The sequence below is a fragment of the Harmonia axyridis genome, chromosome X, assembly GCF_914767665.1.
Source record: "Harmonia axyridis chromosome X, icHarAxyr1.1, whole genome shotgun sequence".
In the NCBI taxonomy this organism is placed as follows: Eukaryota; Metazoa; Arthropoda; class Insecta; order Coleoptera; family Coccinellidae; genus Harmonia; species Harmonia axyridis.
The window spans coordinates 29,345,667-29,355,666 of NC_059508.1; positions in this window are offsets into that span (position 1 = coordinate 29,345,667).

The following is a 10,000-nucleotide window of genomic DNA, read 5'->3' on the forward strand; positions in this document are numbered from 1 at the left end:
GCATGTCGTTAACACCTAGTCCGCCTCGTCCGATCGATCTAGGCCGTCTCGAACCACCCATCGCGCATCGAAAGTCGCATCTCTCGAACTCCGATCCGGAAATCGGCCGATGCATCACGTTAACTATTTCTTATATATCTAATATAATATACATGGAGACGGTAAGAATTCTTTTAATCGAAGATATACATATACTTCTCATCAATATCCAAAAGCTTATCGAAAAATAAATTACTCAACTTTTACGTGAAGAATCGTTCACCCAAACCTTATCCCCTATATATGTCAGGAGAACCCAAGGTTCCCCTCCAGACACGATTTAGCAAACTTTTCCCGATCGATCCGACCCACCGAGGCCGTCTCGACCGTCCGCTGCGCCTACTAGGGCCGATTTCTTCGGACTCCGATCAGAAAATATACCGATGCATGTCGTTAACACCTAGTCCGCCTCGTCCGATCTATCTAAACAGTCTCGACGCACCCAACACTCTTTCAAAGTCGGATTACTCGGACTCAATCTGAAAATGGACCGATGCATGACGTCAACACTTAGCCCGCCTCGTCTGATCTATCTAAGCCATCTCGACCCACCCAACACGCCTTCCAAGTCGGATCACTCGGACTTCGATCTGAAAATCTCCGGACTCATTTTTATGAATATCCCCAGTCAGTAAGAACGTTATTTCGCCAATATATACCAACAATAAACCATATTCCAATAGCTGAACCAAAAATATAATTCCCGATCCAAACGTTCTGCATCGCCCAACGCGACCACCTTCCCTATATATGTCAGGAGAGCACAGGGTTCCCCTCCAGACAACACTTACGCTCTATCCCCGACTCTCGGTCGATCGATAGGCCAGGTCAGCGGTGTCTGTTTCGGCCGAAGCTCGGACTTTGGTCAAAATGTTCCGATACAAAATTTGAACCAAGATAGATACAGATATGATTCCTTCTTAAATATACGTTGATTATCGAACAGAATATGGTAAATATTTTGCGATGACCGAGGATTTCATGAATTTTTTTTTTTTTTCGAAAAAATTTTCTATTATCGGAATTTCCTCAAATTTCATTTGGTTGCCTCCTAATGCTTATTAAAAATGATAATCAACAATCAGAATCATTATTTATCATTTATTTCAATTTTTATAATGAAAAACGTTCACGTCCTTTCGCGCCTCTCGATCGTCGTTTACGTGATGCATCGGTCAGCCCTAGTTTACGTGGTGCATCGGTAAGATCGAGTTCACGTTCTGCATCGGTCTGCCCGAGTTTACGTGGTGCATCGGTAAGATCGAGATTACGTGGTGCATCGGTAAGATCGAGTTCACGTTCTGCATCGGTCTGCCTGAGTTTACGTGGTGCATCGGTATGATCGAGTTTACGTTCTGCATCGGTGTGATCTAGTTTACGTTGTGCATCGGTAAGATCGAGATTACGTGAAGCATCGGTATGATCGAGTTTACGTTCTGCATCGGTCTGGACTCTGAGATATATTTTCGACGTGAAAATGTTCCGATACAACTTTTGAACCAGGATAGTTAGAGAGATGATTTTTTCTGGGATGTACGTTGATTGGGGAATGGATTGTGGAAAATAACTTGCCATGACCGAGGTGTTCTCGAATTTTTTTTTTTTTTCGAAAAATATTTTCTGATTTTGGATTTCACTCAAATTTGATTTCGTTGCCTTCTAATGTGTTCTAAAAGAGTAAATCAGTAATCAGAATCGAAAAATATTTTTCGGATTTTTTTTTTTTTGAAAAAAAATTTTCTGATTTTGGAATTTCCTCAAATTTGATTTGGTTGCCTTCTAATGTGTTTTTAAAGCGTAAATCAGTAATCAGAATCAATATTCATTGTCGACTTTAATTTTTATAAGGAAAAATGTTCACGTCCTTAAACGCCTCCCCATCATTAGCCCGAGTCCAAGTCGATGTCAGTCCCGAGCGGACGGTGTCAGATACTACCTATCGCCCCGGTCTGGACTTGGCGAGGTATTTCGACGTGAAATGTTCCGATACAACTTTTGAACCAGGATAGTTAGAGAGATGATTTCTTCTATGTTGTACGTTGATTGTGGAATGGATTGTGGGAAATAACTTGCCATGACCCAGGTGTTCTTGAATTTTTTTTTTTTTCGAAAAAAATTTTCTGATCTTGAAATTTCCTCAAATCTGATTGCGTTGCCTTCTAATGTGTACTAAAAGAGTAAATCAGTAATCAGAATCAATATTCATTGTCGACTTTAATTTTTATAAGGAAAAATGTTCACGTCCTTAAACGCCTCTCCATCGTTACCCCGACTCCAAGACGATGTTAGACCGGAGCGGACGGTGTCAAATGCGACCGATCTCCCCGGTCTGGACTTAGCGAGATATTCCGACGTGAAATGTTCCGATACAAAAATTTAACTGTGATAGTTAGAGAGATGGTTCCTTTTGTGATGTACGTTGATTGTGTAATAGAATATGGAAATAAACTTGAGATGACCGAGGTCTTCTGGGATTTTTTTTTTTTTCGAAAAATATTTTTCGATTTCGGAAATCCCTCAAATTTCATTGAGATATGTCCTAATGTGTTCTTAAAACTTAAATCAACAATCAGAATTAATATCCAAAAGTTATTTCATTTTTTATAAGGAAAAACGTTCACGTCCTTTCCGCTCCCAAAAAGTGAGATATCATAGAAAATATCGCTATATTTGTTGTTTACGGCCATACCACGCTGAAATTGCCAGTTCTCGTCAGAACACTGTGCTGAGAGGTTATACCCAAAATCGCTCCGTAGAGATAGTTGTGGAATTTGTGAACGTTAAAACTGACCTGTGAAAGTGACCGTTGTGTTAGACCAGACGGCGCCAAGCCGCATTCCAGAGCCAAGAATAGACTGAGTGAGTGACGAAATTTTACCTGCTCGGGTCCGAAAGGCCCTGAAACGGCCGAGTTTCGCGTGAAACCGACCGCTTTTGAATTCCTTTTTGAAAGGAATTTCAAAAATTTTATCAGAACTTTATTAAAATGATGGACGACCAGGAAATGAAACTCCCTTCAGATTCATCTGATAATGAAACTGACCCCCCGAGAGTCGCCAAAAAGAGAAGTCGAGTTGGAGATGTGGAAAACCCAAACTTCACGCATCCAACAACATCTATCAGGAAAAGGAAGGACAAAAAGACAATCCCTGTAGAAATCAAAAATAAATTTAACTACCTCAATCCAAATGAGGTAGAAGTCAATGCAGCAGTCAATGAAATTAGAAAAAATCAACGGAAACCCCCGCCAATAGTGGTCAACGGCGTTTTCAAAAAACATAACAAAACGGTGGCCGACATAACGAAAGTTATAAATGGCAAATTTTATATTAAATACAGTGCCATGAACTCCACCGTCTACACCGAGACGGTAGAAGACAGAAAGAAACTAGAAAAATATTTTGATGAAAACGACGTGAAATACCACACTTACACCCCAAGGGAAGAAAAAACTCATGCTTTTACGCTGAGGGGACTGGATTCTGATCCAGACCTGGAAGAGATTAAAACTGAACTCCAGGAACTAGGAATTCCGGTTGTGGAAATCCACAAACTAAAAGCAACGAAATCACCGGCGTACATGGTCGTCACCGGAAATACGATAACGCTCCGGAAAATACAGAAGGAAGTCCGCGTTATTAATTATACAGCCGTTCGGTGGAACAAGTACTACACAAAAAGGGAAGTAATCCAATGTCACAACTGCCAGATGTGGGGACATGCCACGGCCAACTGCCATAGGACCCCAAACTGCCTCAAGTGCGCGGAAAATCACGCGACTCGCGAGTGCCCAAAATCTATGAATACGCCGGCAAAGTGCGCGAACTGTTTCGGGAGTCACCCCGCAAACAGTACCGAGTGCGCGATTTACGTGAACATCTGCAACCGCAGGGCGAGGAACGCCAAAACCGCCGCCCCTGCCGCCCCCAAAGTTTACCGCGAAGCTCCAATCCCGGCCGTGAATGTCTGGGAAGAAAGGAGAAAGGCCCAAGAGGCCAAACAAAAACCGGTAAGTGGCATGGCCAACCCCCAAACCACCCCCAAAACCCCAACTCCCCCCCCAACAAACAAAACTCATGACACAAATAACACAAATAACTTCCAAAACGCGTTTTACGAGCTGAAAAGCGAGTTCAACAGACTTAATCAATACGTGGACATACGACAACTACTGACAGACGTCAAAAGACTCAACCAGCAGCTGCAAAATGCAAGCCCCGCCGAAAGAAAGTACGTCATACTGGAATTCTTCCTCAATTTAAATGACTAAGTCATTAAAAATCGCGACTTGGAACGCGAATGGAGTCTCCCAAAAATTCCTGGAGATCTCCAATTTTCTAAATTACAACCAAATAGACATACTGACTATCAACGAGACAAAACTGAAAAACAACCACAAATTTTTCATTAAAGGATACCAGACATATAGGCAAGACAGACAAGACAACTCTGGATTCGGTGGAATCGCTATCCTAGTAAAGAACATTATCGCATCCACCATTTTGCCTACCATCAACTGCACAATAGAGAACGCTAGCGTCCAGATTGATGGCAACTTAATCATAACGGCGGTGTATAATAGCCCCAGTCGCAAATTCAGTACCAACTGCCTAAGATTCCTATTTTCTAGGAAAAATAAAGTAATAGTTCTAGGCGATCTAAATGCTAAACACGAAGAATGGAACTGCAACTGCAGAAACACCAATGGAAATCGTCTATTCAGTTTCCTTGAAGCTAATGATGACGTAATTTTGAACATCCCTAACGGACACACTCATTTTCCAGACAATGGAAAAGCTCCGAGTACTATCGATTTAATACTCACTAAGAATATTAACTTGAATAGTATCCCGGACGCGAGTTGTCAGTTAGGGTCCGATCATAATCCAGTGATCTTCTCGGTCAATTATAGCAGCGAAAGAAACCCAACAAAATTAGTGTACGACTATTCGAACGCTGATTGGGCAAAATTTCGTACAATATTAGATAGTAAAATAACTATCAACAATAAAATCGAAACTGCTTCCGACATCGAACGGGAAATTGAAAAGTTTACGAAGGCCCTCAAGTACGCCCGCGATAAAACAATTTCCAAAAAACCGAGAGCTGAAGTAGCAGAAAAACTACCAGCCCATATTATCGACTTGATCAAGTTCAGGAATAAAATCAGAAAAAGGTGGCAATCCCACCAAAGACAAGTCGATAAAACACTCTTAAACTCATACACCCGCGAAATCCGAAACCATATAAAAATTTTTCAGAACGAAAGATGGGAACAGAAAATCTCCAGGCTAAATTCTAATAACAAAGATCTCTGGAAAACAGTCAAATCCAGTATTCAAAAATTCTCCCAAGTTCCCATCTTGGTCCAAAATTCCGCGAATTACATCTCCGATAAAGAAAAAGCGGACGTACTTGCGGAAAACTTCGAAACCGCTCACCACATATCCCAGACCGATAGTCCAGAACAAGCAGACATACGGAAAAGAGTGGAAGACTTTATAAATTCGAACCGCTTCGTAAAACCCGAAAATCACCTATTAACAAATCCATCGGAAATACGGGACGAAATTAAAAAGCTTCCACTAAACAAAGCGCCAGGAAAGGACGAAGTGGACAATAGACTGATCCGGAACCTATCCAGAAAGGCCATAGTTCAACTGAACTACATCATAAACGCTGTATTCAAATTTCAACACTGGCCTAGCTGTTGGAAAACAGCAGTAGTAACCCCTATCCCCAAAGCCGGGAAAGTCACAACTTCTCCCGGCAACTACCGTCCGATCAGTCTACTGTCTAACCTCAGCAAGCTGACCGAGAAAATCCTGTTAGGAAAAATAAAGCAAGCAATGAAAAACAATAAAATTCGCGATGACCATCAATTTGGCTTCAAGGAAAAACACAGCTCGACACAGCAAATCTGCCGAATCGTAGTTGACGTAATAAATAGTTTCAATAATAAAAACCACACGGTCATGCTCCTCCTCGACATCGAAAAGGCGTTCGACAAAGTTTGGATAGAGGGGCTGACCTACAAATTAATAAAACTTAAATTCCCGAAATTCCTCATAAAGACCATTTACTCATATCTCAATAACAGAAAATTCATAGTACGTGTAGGGAATGAAACATCCGCGCCCAAAAATATAAAAGCAGGAATTGTGCAGGGATCAGTCCTTGGACCTAGATTATTCAATATCTACGTCCAGGATATCCCGAAACATAACAAAACAAAAATCGCCCTCTTCGCGGATGACACGGCCATATATGCCCACTCATCCAGCGCTGAAGACGCCAATCGCGAGCTGAAAAACCATCTCGAAGTACTTATCAATTACTTCGACAGATGGAAAATAAAACTGAATGAGACCAAAGCAGAGCAGATCGTGTTTAGCAGAAGACGGAATGAAAAAGTAATCTTAGACAAATTAAAAATCAATAATACGGAAATTGTTCCAAAAAGCTCCGTTAAGTACCTGGGCATTGAATTGGACGAAAGGCTAAATTTCCACCGCCATATCAAAGCGCAAATCCATAAAGGATACGCCATCAAAAAGATACTGCATCCTCTATTGTGCAGTAAAAGTATGCTGAATGAAAAAAACAAATTGCTCATTTACAAAACATACATCCGGCCAGTAGTCACATACGCTGCGCCGGCATTTTGTCACCTTAGGCCCTTTCCAATAAGGCCCATTCAAAACCTTCAAAACAAAATCCTAAGATTGGCCTTGAGCAAGCCGTATTACACTAGGATATCCAAACTACATGAACTCGCGGATATTCCAACCATCCGCGAGTACCTAAACAAAGTATCTAGCGATTTCTACGAATTCCAGTGTAAATCCAACGCACTGACAAGACAAATTACGAAAACGCGACTCCACGCATCCCCTCACCCCCTCCCGTACCAATTCCTTCCCATATTCCTTAAACCTCCCTAAAAACCCACCCCAAACACCCAAAAACCCCTATGAAAACCGCCATCTTCCAAGACCGGCCATGTCACATACCGACATTTTGAAAAATATGTCTTGACGACGAATCACAACGAAAGGTAGCGGCAGCCAATGCGAATGGCGTATCCATCGCCCTGTTATCGTAACAACCAATCGGTCCTACGGGTACTAGACCCAACAGCGACACGAACGGTGCTACGAGAAATGGGGACTGGCCACGACTAGCAAATGGCGGCCGTTAGCTGAATTGAGAATCGCCGTTTAGCATAACGGGAACCCCTTCCCAGACATGTATATAAAATTGTATATAAAAATTTGTAAATGATAAAACTGTACATAACTGTATATATATCCCCAACCCACCCCCCATCCCTCCCCAAATTACTTATATCAGGTTTTTTATTCCTAAATTTTCCCTGAAAATCCCCTATTATAATAAAATAAATAAATATACGATATCAAACAAAAATTCCCAAACACCCTGAAATTACTTAAAAATTTTTTATTATATGTATATGAAATGTAACTGATAATACCAGAATTATCTGGTAGGAACTGTATATAAACCCTTATTGTTGATTAACATGGCCTATATAGGCACATATCTGTAACTATCACAAAGACAAATAAAGACCATTTGAATTTGAATTTGAATTTGAACACTGAAGCCAAGCAGCGTCGGGCGCGGTTAGTACTTGGATGGGTGACCGCTTGGGAACACCGCGTGCTGTAAGCTTTTTTTTTACGTTCTGCATCGGTCTGCCGAGATAACGTGGTGCATCGGTATGATCGAGTTTACGTTCTGCATCGGTAAGATCGAGATTACGTGATGCATCGGTAAGATTGAGATTACGTGGTGCATCGGTAAGATCGAGTTTACGTGGTGCATCGGTAAGATCCAATTCACGTTCTGCATCGGTAAGATCCAGTTCACGTGGTGCATCGGTAAGATCGAGATTACGTGGTGCATCGGTAAGATCGAGTTTACGTGGTGCATCGGTAAGATCCAATTCACGTTCTGCATCGGTAAGATCCAGTTCACGTGGTGCATCGGTAAGATTGAGATTACGTGGTGCATCGGTAAGATCGAGTTTACGTGGTGCATCGGTAAGATCCAATTCACGTTCTGCATCGGTAAGATCCAGTTCACGTGGTGCATCGGTAAGATTGAGATTACGTGGTGCATCGGTAAGATCGAGTTTACGTGGTGCATCGGTAAGATCCAATTCACGTTCTGCATCGGTAAGATCCAGTTCACGTGGTGCATCGGTAAGATCGAGATTACGTGGTGCATCGGTAAGATCGAGTTTACGTGGTGCATCGGTAAGATCCAATTCACGTTCTGCATCGGTAAGATCCAGTTCACGTGGTGCATCGGTAAGATTGAGATTACGTGGTGCATCGGAAAGATCGAGTTTACGTGGTGCATCGGTAAGATCCAATTCACGTTCTGCATCGGTAAGATCCACTTTACGTGGTGCATCGGTCTGCCCTAGTTTACGTGGTGCATCGGTTTGGACTTAGAGATATATTTTCGACGTGAAAATGTTCCGATACAACTTTTGAACCAGGATAGTTAGAGAGATGATTTTTTCTGGGATGTACGTGGATCGGGGAATGGATTGTGGGAAATAACTTGCCATGACCGAGGTGTCCTCGAATTTTTTTTTTTTTCGAAAAAAATTTTCTGATTGTGGAATTTTCTCAAATTTGATTTGGTTGCCTCCTAATGTGTTCTAAAAGAGTAAATCAGTAATCGGAATCGAAAAATATTTTTCGGATTTTTTTTTTTTTCGAAAAAAATTTTCTGATCGTGGAATTTCCTCAAATTCGATTTGGTTGCCTTCTAATGTGTTTTTAAAGCGTAAATCAGTAATCAGAATCAATATTCATTTTCGACTTTAATTTTTATAAGGAAAAATGTTCACGTCCTTAAACGCCTCCCCATCATCAGCCCGAGTCCAAGTCGATGTCAGTCCCGAGCGGACGGTGTCAGATACTACCTATCGCCGAGGTCTGGACTTGGCGAGATATTACGACGTGAAATGTTCCGATACAACTTTTGAACCAGGATAGTTAGAGAGATGATTTCTTCTATGTTGTACGTTGATTGTGGAATGAAATACGGAAAATAACTCGCCATGACCGAGGTGATTACGATTTTTTTTTTTTTTCGAAAAAAATTTTCTGATCGTGGAATTTTCTCAAATTTGATTTGGTTGCCTCCTTATATGTTCTAGTAGCGATAATCAACAATCAGAATCAAAATCCATGGTCGGGTTTGATTTTTATAAGGAAAAATGTTCACGTCCTTTTTTACAACCCCGACTCATTGACGATGTTAGAACCGAGCCGGCGGTGTCAGATACGACCGATCGCCCCGGTCCCGATCGTCATTTACGTTGTGCATCGGTCTGCCCGAGATTACGTGGTGCATCGGTATGATCGAGTTTACGTGGTGCATCGGTAAGATCCAATTCACGTTCTGCATCGGTAAGATCCAATTCACGTTCTGCATCGGTAAGATCCAGTTCACGTGGTGCATCGGTAAGATGGAGATTACGTGGTGCATCGGTAAGATCGAGATTACGTGGTGCATCGGTAAGATCTACTTTACGTTCTGCATCGGTAAGATCCAATTCACGTTCTGCATCGGTAAGATCCAGTTCACGTGGTGCATCGGTAAGATGGAGATTACGTGGTGCATCGGTAAGATCGAGATTACGTGGTGCATCGGTAAGATCTACTTTACGTTCTGCATCGGTCTGCCCTTGTTTACGTGGTGCATCGGTAAGATCGAGATTACGTGAAGCATCGGTATGATCGAGTTTACGTTCTGCATCGGTCTGCCCGATATTACGTGGTGCATCGGTCTGCCCTAGTTTACGTGGTGCATCGGTTTGGACTTAGAGATATATTTTCGACGTGAAAATGTTCCGATACAACTTTTGAACCAGGATAGTTAGAGAGATGATTTTTTCTGGGATGTACGTGGATCGGGG